Source organism: Prinia subflava, chromosome 7 (assembly GCF_021018805.1).
Source record: "Prinia subflava isolate CZ2003 ecotype Zambia chromosome 7, Cam_Psub_1.2, whole genome shotgun sequence".
Classification (NCBI taxonomy): Eukaryota; Metazoa; Chordata; class Aves; order Passeriformes; family Cisticolidae; genus Prinia; species Prinia subflava.
The window spans coordinates 18,648,962-18,670,233 of record NC_086253.1 but is presented as its reverse complement, the minus strand read 5'-3'; the positions used below and the strand labels follow the sequence as shown (position 1 = coordinate 18,670,233).

At 36.8% G+C, this 21,272-nt stretch overlaps 1 long non-coding RNA gene across 1 annotated transcript in view; it reads right to left on the bottom strand.

Annotated features, from left to right (window-relative positions):
• The window catches only part of LOC134552516 (uncharacterized), a 51,100-nt gene extending 31,024 nt beyond the window's left edge, over nt 1-20,076 (bottom strand). The window contains exons 1-3 of the long non-coding RNA XR_010080890.1: nt 19,790-20,076; nt 18,362-18,419; nt 7,846-7,916 (exon numbers count right to left, since the gene is read on the bottom strand). This is a non-coding gene — a long non-coding RNA (uncharacterized LOC134552516). The remainder of the gene's footprint in view (nt 1-7,845; nt 7,917-18,361; nt 18,420-19,789) is intronic.
• Between the last annotated feature and the right edge of the window lie 1,196 nt (nt 20,077-21,272).

The following is a 21,272-nucleotide window of genomic DNA, read 5'->3' as shown; positions in this document are numbered from 1 at the left end:
TCAAATTTATGTTGAGATTATTAATGAAAATTTTACATTACATCAGTTGCAAGACTGATCTTGCAGGAGTTTCATTAATATTTCCCCTTTAACAAAATCCATTATCATCTCCGCTTTAGCTGATCCCTCACTTCCTCATAATTCCTGTACAATTCTCTGCCTTCAGTAGTTTAACTGCTAATTGCCTGGGTAACACTGTGGTAGATTTATTTCTCTAAAATTATTCAAAACAATGAGTTAACCAGACGTTCTGAACTTTTGGGGAAATGTGTGTTTCATTTTAGCTATTTTATAAGTTTCTAAGCAGTTCTTGTTTTCTGTTGTTTTGAATTACTTTGAATTGTTCTTTTCTCCAAGAAACTTCACAAACCTTGCAGTTTACTGAGCTCAAACCAATAGTTCTGTAGTGACATAACATATTTTTGCCATTCCCTTCACTGAAATTTAAGTACATTCAGATTTTGAGTTTGAGATTCAGTGTAATACAATACAGAAACCACAGAAAACATTATCCACCTTTATGAGCATATAGGTTACATTTGCACCAATAACTAGGGCCAACCTTAAACTTACCCTATGCTGTGTGTCAGTCTGAGTCAAGCACCCATATTTCTCAGGTTAATGGTCAGAAATACCAAGCAAGAAACATCCTGTAGGTATAGCCTGTTCACCTTGACAACTGTTTAAACTTCATAATTCTCTGTATCTCTCTTTGTTCAGATAACAACACAAAAGTTCATGAACCAGGCATGTTACTGTAAGAGAAAATTTTAAGTATAGAAGAGCTATATTTTGCCAGCAGATTGCAGCATAAGAAGAACACTGAATAATGAAGTTATTTGCTGGGAGTGTGTCAGTGTAACAGCAAGGCATGTTGTTACACTCCCCACCTCCCTCACAGTTTGGTGACCCATAAAACCTGAAGTCCTATGCTCTGTCCTTGTTGGCATCCAGATTGCCCTGCCCTGCAGTTCTGCCACACTTGCAGAAATGGTGACATTGACATTCTTCTCTCACCCTAACCCTATTCCTTTCACTGGCACATCTCTCAGCTTCACAGGGTACAAAGCAGTCAGCACCATCTCCACTAAACATGAAAACCTCAAACTCCAGCCCTTTCTCAAACACCCTTTGCTACTGCATGAAGTACAGAGCAGCCTGAAAAGACCTTGCATTGCAGAGAGGCTGCCCTTTGAGTGTGGTTAACAGATCTTGGATAAAACAAGCATGAATGACAGGTGGGACACGGATGAAGAAGGAGGCTCAGGTAGCCTAAAAGGGACCATGTCAGTGAAGGCAGACCTGCAGTGGCATCTCGCTCAGCAACAGGAAGACCTGATACAGTTGTGAAAGTGATTCCAGGACATGCTACTGCTTTACAAATACCCTGCCAGTGTATCGGGAATATTTTTGCAGAAATCATTTGGCTGGGAAGTCAAAGTTTAAAAAACAGAGGTGTTTAAATATGCCAAAATAATGTAACAAGAAATGGAATTTGTACAGTTGTCAAAAAATAGCTAACATAAACAGCTAGATAGGGACAAAACAAGATGCAGATGGGAACCTAAACTGGCACTTCTTATCTTCTGACTGTTTGACTTCACAACCTTAATACTACAGGTTCTGAATGAATAATATCCTTGTTTTGTTTTAAGAACACTACAGCCACAGATAACACACCAGACAAAAGACTCAGCAGCAGGGGAAAAGTTGGGTTATCACTTCATCTTACATTTTCATAGACTATCTTCTTTTTCTTAAAGTATTTCATCATGTTTGAATGTTGAAAAATACCTCAAATATGAATCTACCAACAGCCTCCACTTTTTATTTACCATTTTTTAGAGAGAAATGGCTGTAAAGAGGCTTTTTCTGACTACTTGAAAACAGAATTTACATAGAGATTGATACACTTGAGACATTCCACGGGACACAAATCTGTTTAATTGGTTTCTCTTGACTTTAATCATTCCAGCCAAGATTTTTTTTCCACACTTGAAAAATTACAGACAAAAAATCCAGTTTGTAATCACCTTGCTGAACCATGCAGAAGTCTTCTATTAATTTTCTATTGATACATTCTTTGCTTATTGGCTGAAAGTCCAGCTTTCTCCGTGAAGTTATAATATGAGCAAAAAACGAAGAATATCTCTACAAAGCAATGGCTGATATGAATGGCTGGCTAGACACTGTGCAAACCTCCATCCTGGTAATGCCACCAGCTGAGTCAGAAGCTGTTGAAAGCCTCTAATCTGTTTCATTTTTGCCTCATTTAGAGCAGCATTTTTGCTTGATGGTGGAATTTTGACAGGGCATTGCTGTGGCTTTGTTTCAATTTAGTTTATACACTGATCTAGCTATACCACAGGTTCGGCAGCTACTAAGATATACTTCATTCTCCCCAGTGATTTTACAGCCTTCATAACGTTCAGATCTTATCAGCCCCTGAATTTCATCTTCTCAGAAAAGTGAAACTTTCCTTTCCTTCTTGTTCTTTGCCACTAAACATTCATGATTTTCAAGCCTTCATCTTTAGAGCGCAGAGGTCAGTGAATTTGTCATCTTTACCTCTACAGAGATAGTCCTGTGCATCCTAAAACAACTACCAAATAGTTCTCAGAGGACACTGCACACTAAACCTCTGCTGGAGCATTTCTTTACAAGATTGCTATTCTATGAAACTTTTTGCATTACATTTATTCAATCAAATTATAATTGACTTCTCTTATCCCATCTCCATAAAGAGTAAAATATTAAAGTAATGCAATTAAGTGAAAAATAAGAGATGATGTATAAGGATCACACATTTTAAAAATGAGTTGTTAATCTGTCAATAAAATCAATAAACTTGTGGGTAAAATCAGTAAATTTGTGGGTATTCCTGTCTGTGAAAAAAATAAATATTTTGTTGTAAATATAAAGAAGTCAGTTGCAAATTTTGCTTGTCACTGCAAAGGCACAATGTATGATGTATTAACCTTTCAGCCCATAAGCATTTGTCTATGTATTGGTTCTAACTGGCACCAGCAAACAACATACTTTGTCAAGAAAAGAAATATTTTTTCTGCTGAATGCATTGCATGATAAAACCAGTCAAAGGGAAATTAAGTTATAACCAATTTTTTCTTAGCAGGCCTCAAAAAAACTTTATAACTGAAATATTCATGAGAGAAATATTAGTCTAACTAGAAAGTATTCATTGAAGATGCATTTTTGCATATTCAGTGATGTTTATACAGCTGCTCAAAACTATAATTGACATCAGGTCTTCTTGCTGATTTTCTGAGAAAATCCAGCTCAGGTAAGAAAGATTTTTTTTTCAGTCTTTCAAGACACAAAACTGTAGAAAAGTGTATTCAAGAGGGATGTTTGAGGTAGCATATAGAAGCTAAAGCCTGTTAACAAATAATGAAATGAAGGTTTAAATCCCATAAATCTCACTCAGTTTCTTTTAATGTTTATAAACTGTTTACTGAAATAATGGTGTTTCTGTTTAGCAATGAATGCAACAGTGAGATATTTCTTCTTTAGGGGAAAATCTAAAAGGTAATGCTTTTTTCCTAATAAGATTTGTACTTAGTTATGGCATAGCACTGCTGATGTTGAAGGTTTAAAGCTGAGTAACAATGAGATTTTATTAATGTTTAGTGACAGTCTGTCTGGTAGAAAGGATGGAATTGATGGATAGTCATGCTTTTTTACACCACTTATTCAGTGACTCCATTATCTCTGTGAGCAAAGAAAAAGGCTGTCTATTAGGCACACATAAGAAGCCCGAGCATTTCCAGTACCAAAAGGGATCCTACAGTAATTTCATTCTGTACACTCAGTCCTCATTTCTCACATCAGAGGGGTTTAAGGCAGAGAGGTAATCAGGTTTGTTGTGTTTTCTTAGAGTCAGATTAATTCCCTAATTCCCAATTCACCTAACATGAACAAAGACTTGCGCTGACGCAGCACAAAGGAGGCAGGTGCTGCAGGAGGGAAGGAAGAAAAATAAAAGTCAACAGGCACTGAGACTAGCACTTTGTACCGTGAAACTACTGCTCAAATCAGGAGCAGCTTAATTTCTCTAGAGTAGGGAATGAGCAGCCGCTGTAATTACTGCCTGTAAGTACAAACACTCCCTCACTCCCCTGCCTTGGAGAGGCTGAGCTGCTGCTGGCCATTTAAGACAATTCACAGTTCCCTTGCCAGAGTAAACAGTTATATCCAATAACGCCTCTCACTTCTTCTCCCTTTTTAAGAGCAGTTTGTTTTTTAACATACATCATTCCAGCACTCTGCTTCCCATCAGGGCCTTGCAAAGGCAGAGACAGAATTAAGTGGACAGGACTAAATTAACTAAATGCAAACTGTAGAGCAGGCATAGAAAAGCCTCTAGTTAAAACGTGGCCCACAGGCTGGGGTAGCTACAGGCACCAATGGAGAATGGTGGCTGCTGGAGCAAACATCTCAAACCTTCCCCACTGAAAATGGCTTTGTAACAACAAACATTCCCAGCTGTTTTTTCACTTGTGGTCAGAAAAATCTTCCCTATTTTTATTTAAATATTTCTGTTTGCAGAATTAAGCAGGTTTGATGTTCCACTGGGCTTTACTTGACTTCTAAGATTTTTAAGAGGATTTTTCAAGGACAGACCTGGTTCCACTCCAAGAGAAGAGGGAAAATCTGCTGGGCAAATAGAAATGCATCCCAAGGGCATACACCTTCTCAAATACGTTTGGTCATGTGACTCCTGTGACCTAGTTCAGAGCACTCATGTTCTCATCTCTTTCTAGCTTACTTAATTTTTCTATCCAAGTCTCCAAAACACTGTTAAAAACATAGGTAAAATATTATCCTAAACTACACAAGATTACATGAATTTTACTTATTGTACTTCTAAAGACTGTACCAAAAAAACCTACTTGCTCTTCACCAAGTGGAAATTTCCACTCGTGTCATAGTTTGCTAAAGCATATGATCATTTTTAGGTTTGAGCAAACAGTTTTCATGCTCTAGGACTAGAATAAGGCATATTTGCTCCATTTGTATTTGAAAGGCTAATTCATTAGCACATTACGCCTACATCAAAACATTCATCCTCAGAGGTGCTAAAAAGTCATCTGTCAGTTTTCTAGAACTTTTAGTTCTACATTAGCTTTACCCATATTACAAGAAAATTTTCTTTCATGCCAAAAAATATATCTGTGTTTAGCTGAAGTTTCATGAAACCAGTATATCCTGCATCTTAACTATGTCTTAATTCTTAAATGGACAGATTGGGATGAGAAAACACAGCCATGGCTTGAAGGGAGGCACAGAGGCAACTGCCCACCCACTGTGATACTTCAGGCTCTGCAAATAATTTCTGCTTTCTCTCTAGAAAGCAGTTACATGCCTGGCTCTCAGTTACATCCTACTTTCCTTCTTCCCTTTATCCTCAGATTCCAAAGGGAACAAGAAATATTCCCGAGAATATTTCTATTCTCATTTAACCAATTAAATTCTCTAGTTGATGTGCCGTACAGAGACCTACATGCACTCACTTAACAGTAAACCTGTAGCAGTATTAAAGCCTTTTTCTATAAGAATAGCTAGATCACACACAGGTCCCTAATGAGGATTTTCCAAATACTTTTTTTTCTAACCTCGGTTTGCTTTATCATCACTGTAAGCTGCAGCAGGCTTTACAAGCCTGCAGGACAGGTGAGCAAGCAGAAAGCAGATGAAAGGCACCTTTGGAACAAGTCACTTCTGGCAGCATGGCAGAGGTTGATCTAAGAGGTTAGTTAGGGGCACAGGAGATGAGAGCTGCTGTGGCTATCCTAGACAGGCTGCAGGACAGGCTTGTGCAGCTGCTGTGCAGGAGGCAGGGAGGACGCAGAAATGACCAGGAATGCTCCCAACACCCTCAAAATGGCTACCACAGGATGAAAAAAGGAAAGGGACTAGACAAAAGCTGCAGTCACATTCAAAGTTATGTGGAACTTTGAGAACAAGCAGTTTTATTTAATATAGTAATAGAGAGACAGCCATTGGGATTTGAAAAGAGGAATTATGTCTCAGTGTCAATAGAAAGGAATATTACACTGGTAGCTTCATTTTGTAAGAATAGAAAGGGTAAGGGATTGGGGACCTATTTGTGATAATAGATTCAGAGCTCACATCTAACACAATTAAGTTTAATAAACAATACCAAAAATATTTCTCCCCCCATTCAGCATAATTGTAGTATATTTAGCTACTGGAAGTATTTATTGAACCTGCCTCTTCCCCTCACTTACCCTTATGTCCACAGAAGACAAAAATCTTTTCTTTCCAGTTCTTTCTTAAGTGAGAAAAAGTATTTGCTCTTGAAGATGCAACCCACCAGTATTGCTTTTCTTTAATCATGGAGAGACATTCAGCTGAACCCTTAACACTTGAATTTCACAGTGTTTACATAAAAAGGGATGTGGATACAATTCATTTCTGTGTGTTGTCAAGACAGTGGGTTTTATTCTGCAAAATGCAGCACATTTCCATATTTATCATTGTAAGCATAGAATTGCTTAAAGGCAGCACATCTTTAATTAATTTTTACTGCAGTGTGAAAAGAATCCTAAATCATTAATCATCTTCCTTTCACTATATACTGAAAGAAAATTTTCCTGTCTTGTTCCATACACACACATGCACACACACAGAGGAAATCTTGTTGAACCTGACTTTCCAACACACTGACTACAAATTGAGCCCCTTTCAACCCCTTGATCTAAGCAGATGTACCCATCAGAGAACAGCCTTCTGGTAATGCTGGGTTAGTTAGGGCTTCCAGCGCCCAGCCAGCAGCTTCTTTCAGAGCCTTAACCAGTTTCAACAGCAACAGATGCTGGATGGAATTTAAAATATAAAATTTATTTTCCCACTGATTCTTTTTAGCCTTCATTCACCTTCCCTAACTGGCTGACAATGTTTTCCTCAGCCCAACCATCCTCCTGTATTCTATTATTTTGCATTACAAGAGGGGAATAAATAGCTTTCTGGTGGAGAAGGCAGTTGTATTTCTTCCACATATGTGTTTTTTCCATACATGAATGTCAGCATATAAGATGTTACACTTAGTCTCCAGTAGGGTAGCTTACATGAATGCACCTTATCATTCAATCTGCTGCCTAAACAAAGCCTGGAAAATCAATTTATTATCCATGCCAAACATTTTATGAATATTAACTAACCAGTCATTACTGGCCCCATTCAAAGGATGAAATAATGAAGAAGGAGAGAGAAGAAATTACGTCTCTGAAATACTTCTACAGTTCAAGATTCCAAAGACTTTCTTAGGGAACTAGTGATCTTTACAGGGTCTGACAGGTAACTGTTTGGTGGTTAAATTAAAATTTGAGCCTCACAAGGAATTCAGCATCACAGGCAGACAGAACTGGATACATACACTGAAATTTCATAGTGCCAAAATATAGCATGTATCAAATTTTGATCCTTAATAAAACACCAGCCTTCTTATTAATCTGAAGGAAAATCCTCGTATTTTCCTTTTTTTTTCTTTTTTTCCTTTTTTTAAGGTTCCCAAGCTACCAAGTATGTACTAAGACTTTATTGCTCTTGACAAGCTTACTGTATATACCTCAGCATGATGAGGATCAGAAAGAAGTCATCTGTTTGCCCCAGTTATACAAACATGGTCTTATGTAGGGAAGGAATTTTATGTCAAGCCTTTGTGCTGATTTTCACAGAATCACAGAATAAAGTGAGTTGGAAGAGACCCACAAGGATCATCGACTTCCAGCCCTCACTGCACCATCCCCAAGAGCTGCACTGTGTGCCCAAGAGTATTTTAGACATAGGATGAGCAATTTTTACCCTTTGCAGACATCCAGGGAATCCAGCTGAGGAGGGTAGCCCACACCATGGAACCACTTGATCCACAGTTCCTACAAGACAATATGGAGAGACTCAGCTTCACATCAAAGCCAGCTGAATACATTGTTCTGATGATTTTTGACAAGAGAAAATAAATCTCCTTAATGGTAACATATAAATAGTCTTCATTTTTATGTTGCTTAGCTATACTTTAACATTTCTTAATTGCATTTTTCTTAATTCAGCATTTTCTGTACTTTCAACCAAATTCAGTATATAAATTAGTGCCAACAGATTTTAATATCACACCGGGTAAAAATTTCTATTTTCAAGTAACATTAGCACTCTTGCTTAATAATTATCTTCTGAACCATAAAGGGAGATTCTGAAAACTATCTTTTGAGTAGTTTCATAATAGTCTCTAACACACACAGGTTACACTCATGTTTAACATTTTAGGGCCAAATATCAGAGGAAGAATTTCAGTCGTGACACACAGATTGAGACTACACAACTTTCAGCTAGCATACAGACCATGGTAGATTTTAGTTTTTCTTTCTCATTACTGTCAGTATTTGCTGTTTGTCATATCCACATATGCAGGCAGATAGGTTCTGAAAGTCATTGCTAAGATGAAATGCTACTCTTGTTGCTTTCTGAAGAAACAAATTGATGGATATGCCATAAAGGGATGAAAAAGATAAAATTTCTCTACAAGGGGGTGGTGTTTATCATATAGTATTTATATGTCACTAAGTACTATATATGCAATATAACATTCGTTTCTATCTATATATAACTTTCCACAAGGACTAGTCTTTACAAGGTGATACACCTTCTGTGAAGGGAGCTCTTGGAACAAGCATCTATGTGATCTTGGTATGTGAAATGGATTAGAAATATATTTAAGCAGATGATTCTTTCTCCATATATTACGACACTATGATGGCTTTCTTCAAACAAGCATGCTTCTGGTTTTGTTTGAAAGTGGAAAAATATAAATTTTTACATTTTTTTCTTTCTCCATGATGGTTATGTTCTTTCACATATATGTATTTTAATATATTCATATAGAATGTATTGTTTATTCAAAGTACATTTTTTTCTTATTTAGACTACATATAGTTCAACTAGATGACTGCAAAATTTCTGCTTTACAACAAAAAACAATTCTCGGTATGTGGATAGAATTAGAAAAAGTCATCTCCATTTGGTAGTTAGGGGGAGATCATGCTTTAGCTGCATTTAATTGAGATCAAAATAAGAATAACCACACCATATGGAACCTCAGATCAGATCAGCTCTGTGTCATTTAACATGATCCTTTATGTCCAAACTCCAGATCTTAAGGCCTGCACATCACTTAATTAAGGAAAGCATACAAGGTCCTGAAGATGAAAGTTCCAGGAGCGGTCTGAAATTATAGAACACAGCTTTGAAGTGTAATAGAACAAATAAGAGATCACAAACAGGAAAAAATTCCACTTAAATAGTGTCACAGAATGGGTCAGCTCAGCAGGAAGTATCTTTTGTCTGCGAGACAATTTAAACCCTGCTTGCATTGCTTATGTTCAAGCATTGATGATTTAAAAGATTTTTCTGTGCCTTAGATTTCCATAGCACTTCTTACAAAACTGCCTCAAAATGAAAGAAAAGTATTTTAAAAATGCTAAATATACTTTCATGTTGGAGGCTTAAGAAAAACCCGTTTAGGTCTGTTGTAGCAAGTGCAGCAACTGGCACAGCAATAGCCTGGGTGTTATTCTCAGTTCTGATATTTTGCCAGTTCTTTTGACTTTTACCCAAGAGAAGTTTAAATCATTTTAATGAATTCCTGAAATCCTTAATGTGGCATGTAGTAGCACTGCTTGTTATTTAGCAACATGCAGATTTCGAAACAAATTGGATTTAAAACATGTACAAGTAATAAAAAAATAGTTCCATTTTTTCTCTCTGTTCTTGCTTTGGTGTAGGGCTGTTTTGTGGGTTTTTTTCAGAAAAACTTTTTTCCTTCCACAAAAGAAATGCTCAAAGCTTTTACATGATTTATTATCTACATTATACCACCATGTAGCATAAAAGATGAGAATAACTTTCACTTTTCCAGCCAGAAAACAGAATACACATAAACCATGAGACAGGTTCAATTCAATAGAGTAACAAGCATACCAGAACAGTCAAACAACATTTTTGCGCATTTTGTGAATTTTAAACAGTTTGCAGATAAAGATACACTTGATGAAGCATAATCAAAGATGACTGTAATCTGCTATTTTAAATATTATAGTACATGCAGTTTACTTTTTAATCAGCAGTATTATTTTCCCTCAGCATGAAACATAAACTTAGGGACTGAAATATAATAACACCTATTACAAGTTGGAGTCATGGGCGGGGGGATAAAGCAGAAATAAAACAATCTGACCAAGGAAAGAATAACTGAATTTTGAAACAAGAAAAGAGATCTTTCTCAACATCTCTTATGGAATAGGTAATAAAGGACAGAAGATAGAAACTTCAATTATAGTTTAGAGTTCTTTCAGAAGATTGACATCATAGGTACAAATCAAGGTAAAATGGAGTCCTTTTTTAGAAGTTCTCTTCAAATATAAAAATCAAATCATGACACAGAAGACTTAATTATTTACTTTCAGTATGACAGAGGACATGTACTTTTATTCTTGGAGATTTTAATGGGCTAATCAGTCTATCTCAGCCCTTGAAAAGTCTCTAAGTTTATGGCAGTCATTTTACACACCAGAAATTCATCCTTTCAACATCAGGTTATCATCCTTACCTTAGGACTTCAATCCATGTTTGATGGAGGGAAATTAGACTTATGATGTTCCAGACTTGAAACACTGACATTGAAAGGGAAGAATACATGTTTTCACTCCCAAATCATGTCATATTCAGTCAATCAGGGCTTAAAATCTTCATGTTCCACCAAAAACAAAGCACAGGTACATGCTGGTGGAGCAGCTCAAAAAAGTCTCTGAAGACTGCCAGGCACCAGACCCAGCACTCTGAAGGGGCATTAAGTCTTCTCCAGAAACTGGAGTGTTGTAGGTGCAGTGTCATGGGAAGGGAGCAAATCAAATACTGTCGCGGTGCCAAAACTGAAGCCCCTCGGCTTCACCCCGAGCCAGCCCAGGCACCGGAGCAAGCGTGAGTCTGAGCTGCCCCTCAGCACTCAGTGAGGAGTCAGCCCTTGTGGATCCTTTTCCCTGGGAGAAGGCTAACGGTGATAAGATGTAACAGGCGACAACGCAGAGAGGAAGAAAGGAGGGCCCAGTCAGCCAGACAGTTAAACAGTAACTTTAATCTTCACCAGCACTGTCGGGGCCAGGTCGGACTGGACTGGACCCAGAAGAAAGGAATACAAGGGCTTATAAATTCTCGGGGAAGGGGAGGAGAAATGGGAGTTCCTCTTTGTGGCCACCAATCAGAACTTATCACTAGGGAGACAAGGGGAGGGGTTGCAATCCTTGGGCCAATTGGGGAGTAGGGGAGGGAGAACACCGTGGTGGGGGGGGGGGGGGGGGGGGGAAAGGGGAAGAGTAACATGTAACTGAAGTGGGCTAAAAATAGGGGCTTGTAGGGAGGATGTATCAACTTATGAATATCAATGAGGGGAAGGGGTACATAGAACATACAATATTGGACCCATCAATCCTTTTTTCTTTTTCAATCATTTCATGCCTAAATCCACTCCACCAGGTAACCCACCCATATATCTTTCAGCTCTGTCCTATCTCACAAACCCTTTCTTTAATGTCCTTCTTTCAGCTCCCTCTCTCTCTTCCTTCAGTCTCTCTTCAAATCTTCTCCCTCCTCTGTCCCTCTTCTCCTTGACACAGTCCTTCGCAGCACCTGCTTTCTCCTGCTTACACTGTCCAACCTTCTCTGGAGGGTCCAACCAGGGTTCAACACACTAAATGGGGAAATTTCAACCTTCCACACCACCACAAAATACCACAAAATTTATAGAATAATCACTCTTCCTTATCTCCTCTGCCTCTTTTTCTGACTTAAATGGGAGTTATAATGGCATAAGAAATTTATGAAGGAATATAAGGGACAAACAGGAAGAAGGACTGCTGACCTCATTTCATGGATGACTTGTGTCACAGAAAGAACATCTCTCATTGTCTTAAGGCACATTAGATGATCTTGAAATAATAACACAAGACCAAGAAAAGGCTGCTTTGGCAAATATGTTGCAGGAAATAACAAAAGGCACCTGAGCTAACAAGAGCAATTTAGGAGGTGTGGGAAGGATCTGCCTGAGGTTTAAAAGTCAACAATTCCATTAAATACTAAAACAAGTGCTGCAAAGAAAAGGATTTACAAAATTGTTAATTATTTTTATGCTTCATCAGGAAAGAAAAACATGACACACAAACTTTATTTCTTGCTAAAGGTAGCAACATCTGTGATTACTGAATAGATGGATACAAAATAATTGACTATGCAGAATCTGCACAGACTATGAAGAAACCTCAGCCTCAGCCTAAAAACAGACATAATGAGCCAGCCATCAGCTCAGCAAGTTTTAAATTGTTGACCCTTTGCCCCTCCTTCCCATATCTTGCTCAGAAAACTGAAGTGCTCCCCTTTTAGGAAGGACTACATCTCTGATACTACAAGTTCCTTCAGTGTTTCCAGTCTAACATTTGTGAGAATGAAGTTTCAGAGGGTCTGTGAATAAAGGGGATGTTCAAGGCTATAAAGGTAAATGAGAATGAAACAAAAGTGAATTTCTTCTGTATTTTTTTTTCTTTGTGGAGGAGCTGGAGGAATTGAGTGACAGAAGTCATATTTACAGTCAGTCTGTTTTATAATCTGGGATTTGCATTACTGAATATTTGAAATTATTCCCTAAATATTTATTCTGACATATCACTGATATCATGGCCTTGTTCATAGTCTGAAGGGCTGCACTGGATGAAGATATAGGAATTGTTTAGTGCTTATTATTTATGCACAAATTTTGCTGGATTAGGACCTTGAATTCACAACTGTTTCTCTAACTATTTTTCTTTCTTAACTTCTCACAACTTAATACGCTCTCATATTCCTGCTCATGTGGTTGAAAGTATTTTTGTCATAGGAATATTGTGTTAAAGAGGTAGACTTAGAATTCTAAATAGGAGGTACTTTAATTATTGATTAATGTTCACCACCAATTTATTCATCATCTCTAAAAACTGGTTCTCTCTTTTTTTTCAACCAGAAGCAGCTCATTACAACCCAACTTACAACACTGCAGCAGGACTGTCTTCAAAAAGCCACCACCCCAGTCCAGAAACTTCTCTGACCACTCCTTTTTTAGTTCTTAACTGCACCACACAAGGATGAGAAATACAAAGTGATGTGCATCCCTGCCTACATTTGCTATAAAACATTTTTTTTCTGATGTCAGATTTAAAGGAATTAATAGCAGAGATAACATTTCATAACTATGCCATCATATCCATAAGAATGAAATCCTAATACTTAAACCATTCTATTTGAAATTCCGCACTAATTACTTGCCAAAATGCCAGTATCAGTTAGTTAATGAATTGTGCAAAATGCCAGCTCACTAAACTTAACTGATCTTTAGGATCTAATTCAGCTATGCCCAATTTCAAGTTGAGTGCTGTCACTGGTAGGCTACAAAACATATGCTGCTCCACATGTGTTCTCTTACAGTCTACTTCTTCCTATTCCTTATCTTGGCACCCTTCTACAAGTCCTGAGATGTCCATTTCTTTTTCATCCATTGACTGTATCATTTTTTACCAGAATCTCAATACACAAAATTTAAATATTACAGAATGTTAATTCTACCTTATCCATATGAAGAATAAGAAACTATTTCCTAGGGGAATAATGGACTTCCTGATACACACGCACATATACTTTACTTAACCACAGGTTGTTCGTGCCATTGCAGAAATTGCTGAGTCAAGTTGCAAAGAAATAAGATTCTCAGGTCCATAACAATCCTCTGGACAAAATCTTGCCTGGGAATATAAAATTACACCTCCAGATAGTTGAACACATTTCTTTTAAATTTCTTACAAGAAGTGCATAGTCTAATGATACACCTTTTTATTCATACTGAATCTTTTTACTTGCTAATTGGTTGGAGTAAATTATACATTATATGATATCTTAACATTTATTTTATGCACAGAAGCTGATATTTTTTCTTGGAATATCACTCCCTGCATAACAAAATAGGTTTAAATATGCTTAAAGCTAAGCACAAACTTAGTCCCTATAGAGTGAACAAAACTAGTCCCATGCTAAGATCATGCATCTGTTTAAGTACAGTGAGGAATGAAGATAATATATTTGAAGGAAATAATTTCCATTATTCATTTAGATATGCTAAAACAAATGGACATCAACCAATCTTTTAAAAATAATTATTTTTTAACATGCAATTTTTGCCTTGATAATCAAAGCCTAAGGTACATGTCCTCAAAGGATACTACTGTGTAATGAAGGCTTTCCTATATTTTTTCTGGTAAGATCTCAGCATGCCAAAGTATGCAAACCTTGAGAGGCTGCTGAATCCAAATTGCTCAACTTACTTGTGAGGAGTAAGTGCATGGAATGAAGAGAGGTGCAGACAATACATGGAAAAATATCATCTTTCTTTATTACCTCCCACTCTTCTCACAGCAAGAATCAGTGATGACCTGTGCCCACTAAATTCTGTATGTTGCTGAAGCATTAAATCTATGGCCTACCCTTTATTCACAATTTAATAGAATTCTACCTGACTTGGAGGAATGTTACATAAATACATTCAGGTATTAATATGTTGCCTTTACAGAGAGACATTTACAAACTCTCCCAGACATTACTCTTGGTAAGCCTAGAAAGTATTCTGTGATCACTGACTCAAAACAATAAAAAAAGTTCTGCAAATCATAATAGGCACAAAGAACAATCTTGAAGGACATGGATATTATTATTTTTAATGGCAACATCACTCTTTCTAGCTGTATTGATAAATTACAGCCTTTGTGTAAAATTTAAAATCATATAGAGTAATAAAGTATTGTCCACCTCCTAGCCAACACCTCTAAATCTAATTTTGAAAAAACTGCAGAAAATTATTAGGAGACAAGTACTTTATCAATGTGTTTTTATTTTCTGTAACACCAGTTTTGTTTGCTCAGCTTGCTGTCCATAAACAACTTATAATTTTCACTTTTTATTTAAACAGTGCTAACATTTCTGCATTTACTGCAATAATACTATGTGAGCCATAACACCATAAAGTAAGCCATAAAAGCAATTTGCTCTCCATATGATATTGATTTTTAAGTAAATTAGTAAAGTTTGTGTTTATTCCATGCAGAAAGCAAAAACAAAAGTAGAATTACTAAAACGACACATACAGCGTTTTCAAACTTATCTAAAACAGAACACTGATTATGTGAAAAGTTTTGTGGATACATCCTTAAAGCCTGCAGAATAATTTCACACCTTCCCTGAAGTGCTTCAAGAAGGAACATGTCACGTTCTTAGCAAAGCAGGACTTCTTCTAAACATACATCAACATGACAATTTCTGGACAAGTTAGAGCTTGAAGTTGAAAAAGGAATACTTTAAAGTAAATATTTTGCTGATATATGAAGATTCTTTAAGAAATTGAATACTTTCTTTCCAGTATTATATTTCAAGACCAGTTTCACTTAATCTTCTAGAAATCACACGTCTTTATTTTTTCTGATGAACATGAGTCCAGAGTGCCAAACATATTGAGTCAAACACAATTCGTTTCCTGATTCTCCCAACCACAGTTAACAGAGAAAGAATATCAGAGAAAAAGGGTCTTATTCTTTTTCTGATCCTGACTTCTGTGTCTGTTACTAAGGACAGCACAGACAATTTTTATGGTGCTAACTAACTTCTCATCTATCACTGATGGAGGATTAGCTGTAGAATGGATTAAGCAGTTCACTCTGAGTTACATAAGGAACAGAAATTCCTTTCAAGAAATTCTTTTAAGGAAAAAAAAAAAGACAGGTTTTAAGATTAGGACTAACTGAGAAACAGAATCTTTACTTTCGCAAAGGAAAAAGGGAAAATAAAAAAAAATTAAAAATAGCATATGCATCAACCATCAAGAAAGAAGAACAAGAACAATGCCAGCATGTGAACACAAAGTGTGCCCACTCCTTGAACAATATATATGGTGTTGGCTCTATCACAGCAGAAAGCATAAGTACGAAAGGCCGGGGGTTTGGAGCCCTTCTGAATAAGAGAATAAACAAATGACAATTTTGGAAAAGGAAACAAATGACAAGCTTGGGAAAGAGATAATGTATAAAGTTTTGCAAAACTGTTTTGTAAGAAATAAATCGTTACTGCAGTATATATTACTCTGATCATTGAACCATAAATAGCATAAAGATAGTGAATAAGAAATTAGAGTGGCAGTTTATGGATATTAATGATAACAGTTAACAAAACCAATTAACAATATATAATTATATATAGACATACTATATATATAGATATATTAAAAACAATAGACTATAGAAATTAATTGTAGGTAATTATTATAATAATTATTACTTCAATATTATTCAGTTGTGGGACAGCGCCACATAATCCTGTGAGACCTGAAAGCGAATTCCGGAAAGAACAGGAAAAATTCACAGGAGACAGGGCCATCAGTGGCTAGTCAATATTGTGCTTTTAACCCAATATTGGCTTTAAAAATTCTCTCTATTTGATTGGTATAAGGTGAAAGAGAAAATCTGAGAGAGCTTTTGTCTTCCTTGGATTTTTAAAAAGTTTTTGCTGTATATCCAATAATTGTCATCATTAGAGACAGAGTGCTGGTCTAGGTGGATATTCCGTTTGACACAGGACATCAGTATTTGTTCTCTAGGACACTTAATCAGCCCTGTATCATTAAATTTATAGATGCAAATGAAGAAAGAAGAGCAACCTGAGAAATTTATGGAAATCTTAGGTTGACAGTCAATCTTTAGTGTTGGAATTACAAGGCTTTTCAAAATTATTTTGTGCAGATTTATACACAGCAGTAATCATAGAATCACAGAATGGTTTGGGTTGGAAGCAAGCCTAAAGGTCATCGAGTTCCAATTCCCTTATCATGGGGGGAGACATCTTCCATAAGACCAGATTGCTCAGAGCTCTGTCCAGCCTGGGCTAAAACACCTGCAGGGATGGAGCATCCACAACATCTTGGGCCAACCTGTTATACACAGACAATGGTAAAGAGATTCAACCATTTACAACACACAAAAGGTAGTTTTTAATTCCTTCTGAAAATAGGTTATTTCCTTTATAATATTTTTTTTCTGATTGGAAGAAAAAATTCTATATCAGAGTATTTATCATCCAGCAGGTTCTTGGATTTCACTTGTAATAACAGAATAAAAAACACTGAACCAATGTTTCAGGGGTTTAAATCAATGATCTTGTTGATCAGGATAACATATAAAATAGTTTTGTTCCTTGGAAGCTAAGGTATGATGTCACCAGTGTAGGTGGCATCAGGTTTTCACCTCTGCTATAATGGAAATCAATAATTTTCTTCTTTAGAGAGACAATATTTAGATACTTGAAGATGATATGATAAGTTGGCAGTGTTGACTTATGTCTTCTGCCATGTAAGTATTATCTCTGATGTAACCAGTTTGAGTTTTTATTTTCACATCATATTTACTGCTGAAGTCTTTTCTTGGAGCCCTTGACAGTTCCTGTTAATATTGTGGAACTCTAATATTTACAGACTCACTCCTTTTAGAGATTTAGGTACAGAAATGTAAACTTATATTAACTCAAGCAATCAAAAGTATATTTTAATTGGTTATATAATGTTTTTTATTAATCCTTTTTTATGAGAAATGTAGACATGAGAATTTCTGAGGAAGTTACTCTAAACATTCATCTTCTTCAACTGATTTTTATTTATCTGTATTGGAGGGATCATTTTACAGTGATTTTTCTTTTATTGTCTCTGCTCCTCTTTCTTACCTTCCCAGCTCTGTTGTGGTCCTTCTCACAGAAAAAAACCAAAAAAACTGTATTTCCTTGACTCGTGAAGCTCTAGTTCCTCTACCTAACTCTACCTACCATTAAGTTATTGAAAGTCTGGCCCCATTGGTCCCAGCTGACAGCTGCACAGCAGGTGCTGGTGTTCGGTGCTCCTGGAGTCAGAGCTCTCCCTGTACCTCACGCAAACAGCAGCATATTTCCAGAGGCATCTTCTCTGCTGCTTGGGAATCTTGTACAAAATTATACTGCGGTGCCCCAGTCTGCCTCCAGCACTCAAGGTGAGTCTGTCCCAACTGGACAGGACAGAGCAGGACAATCCCCTCCCTGGCCTGGCTGGTGATGCTGTGCCTGATGCACCCGAGGACAGGCTTGGCTCTCCTGATTGCCAGAAGAAACACACTGGCAGGAGAACTAACTTGTGGTCTGAGAGCAAGAGAGAGTAAAAAGACCAGACAACAAATTCGTCCTATGTTACCTGATTGCATTGCTGCATGCACATCAGTAGACTTCTCACAAAATATAAGTCTTGGTATCTGAGAAGAAAAAAGAGATGCTCCCCTTAGATTCCATCTGAACCTGCTTGGTGGGTTCCTAGGACTCTAGGCAGCTTTAGGGACCTCAAAAACATTTCAGAATGGCCTGATATTTTGCAGTCCTGCGAGCTGTGTTAAAATTCTAATACAGAAAAGGATTTCAAATCTGTCTTACCTTTAGACCATTGTTACCTTGTTGAAATAATGTGGCATAGTTTCAGAGAACTCTAATTGCAATTTGCTTTTTATATTGTTGTTTGATTAACCAAGTGCATGTTCTTTTATAAGCACCAAGGTCAGTAATTTCCTCGAGCAACCTCCTACCTAGACCAGCTTTCTCAGAATCATTACAAACAGGGAAATTTCTTAATGTCACAACCTCTCTATTCTCTATGTTGTATTTAATGCAGAATACTCTAATCAGGCTTCTGAACATTAAATTACTTGAAACTGATTAAGCATTTTTGATAAAGTTACAAATAGTTATCATAAGTCCTTTATTTTTTTTTTGCTATGTCTACACTATATCAAAAAAAAATTTTTTTGAGTACCATGTCTAAACTCAAAACAAAAATCTCTCAGAATTTAATTCTGGAAAAAATGCAAAATCTCATTATTTCATGTGCTCATTCAGATCTATGCTTCCCTAATTCAATTGGACTCATTCATAAAAACTCAGAAGAGGAATTACACAATGACAAATCAGCATAGTTTAAAGAAGACTTCATCTTTTCTTATTTGAAACTGTACTCCTGAAATTTGGTTGAGGTAGATCCCAGAAAAGAATCTTGGTGGCATGAGAACGCTACAGAATGAATCACTGTGAAAATAAGTAATGCAAAAATTCAAGGTTGTACATATAGGAATTTACGTTACTTACATGTCATGAATTTATGCTATGCATGAAAATCTTTGAGACAAATGGAAGAGGACAGACAAATTTGACATGACTAATTACCAGTTTTACAACGTGCCCACATAGAAAGGCAAAGCCTATATGTGAAATATTTTTGGTAAGTATTCATGGCTTTTACACAAAATAATAGCAATATTTTCTTTTAATTACTCCTTCACAATTCTGGTCATTCATGTTCAAGAGTAATCACTCTGTCTGGAACAAGTAAATGGGGAAGCAACCAGTATGATCACAGGTTTGGACCATGTGTTTCACAGGGAAGACTAAAGGAACATTTGGCTTCCCAACTCTTAGAAGAGAAGCCAAGAGGAGATGTGTTTGCTCTATGTAAACACATCACAAAGTTAAATATTAAAGACAGAAGGGCTGTATAAACTAACAGGCAAAGTCACAAAAAGACAAAAAGTAGTGGCCCAGGTGTACACTCAGAACAAGTATTATTGAAAGTGCTTACCTGTCAGATGAGATAGTTTCTGGAATGTTTTTTCAAATGTTAAGAGAGAAACAGAATTTAAAAAATCATCTCGCTCAGTAGCATTAACCAAGTTGTATATGAGTCATGGTTGTTTGCATGTACAGACTATTAGACCCAGTAGACATAGAAGATTCATGCATGTGACACGTGTGACAGCATTCCATGAGCTGGGAGGCAGGCAGTAAGTGTCCTTCCTGAGGTATTGACCATACATTCCCAGGAGAGCTCCGCAGCTCTCAGGCTTTGTGTGGCAGTGGGTGGGCAGGCCACGGGAATGCTCTTTGTGTCTGTGTTTTGCAAGCTGTTGCACCCTGCTCAGAACCAGTCTGTAGCTATGGAGTCACACAGGTCGCCCAGGAGAAGCAAACCTTGGCTCACTGAGTCTGAGTGCCCCGATGACACTCCCAGTTATATGGCCCAGGCTCAGGTAGACCTGTGAGGAGCAAGCAGTTGAATCCTCGTGGGTCCTTTCCAAACTAAGATATTCTGTGATTCTAATGTGAATAATTGGTACACAAAGCAACACTCTCTCATCTCTTTCTTCTGCTCAGCACTTCTAATAAAGCCATAGGCAGATATATTGCAGTCCAGAAAGATTTCTTAGTGAATATTTAAATACCTGCAAGACTAGATAGAGTTAAGCAGCAATTTTAGGTATCTACCTTTAAACTTATTTTTTTTTAAGTGATACTGTGCAGGGGAAAAAAAAAAGGGACCTTTGCACATTTATGAGCCTGTCTTTTAGATGGAGCACATTTAAGCTAACTAAACCTGATTCTAAAAGGCAGAGTGCTGGAATTTAAGCTAATTTAAATAACATTTGCTTCAATGACTCTAAGGCACCACATATTTTATACAGAAAGGTTTTCAGCATGATAAATGCAATTTTGTGCACATTTTTGTGACCTATTCAGGTTATTGCCTTGTATGCTATCAAGATACAGCAGTATATTGTGTTATCATATTTTCAAGTTAAAAAAGAAATATTTTGGTATTTTTCTAAAAACTTAATTCTGTGAACATGTTTCATTTAGAGAAAATAGTTAATTGGCTTATGTTCACTGAAATGTTTAACAAAAAGCAATATGATTTTATTGCAAAATGAAAACATCTTTTTTGGGAACCTCATTCTGGTGCCTTAAGGATTGTCATTATGTTGAGAATTCGGTGGCAAATATGTCTCACTGGAACTGAGTGAGAAAGAAAGACTATAACGTCAATATACTGTCAAGCCAAATATCTTCCCAAAGTAAGATGAGCTGCCAATTCCTCCTAAGGAAGTCTCAAAGGGAATTAAATTATATTCTTCACTGCCTAAAAGTCCCTAAACACAGGTTAGAGCAGGTTTTTTGAGATGCTGTGCTTTCAACTCCATGAAGCAAGTATTTATAAAAGAGCACCTTGCTATGCTTGCAACTGCCTCATTCTCATCAAGTGCACACAGTGAGCACTGACCAGTGAC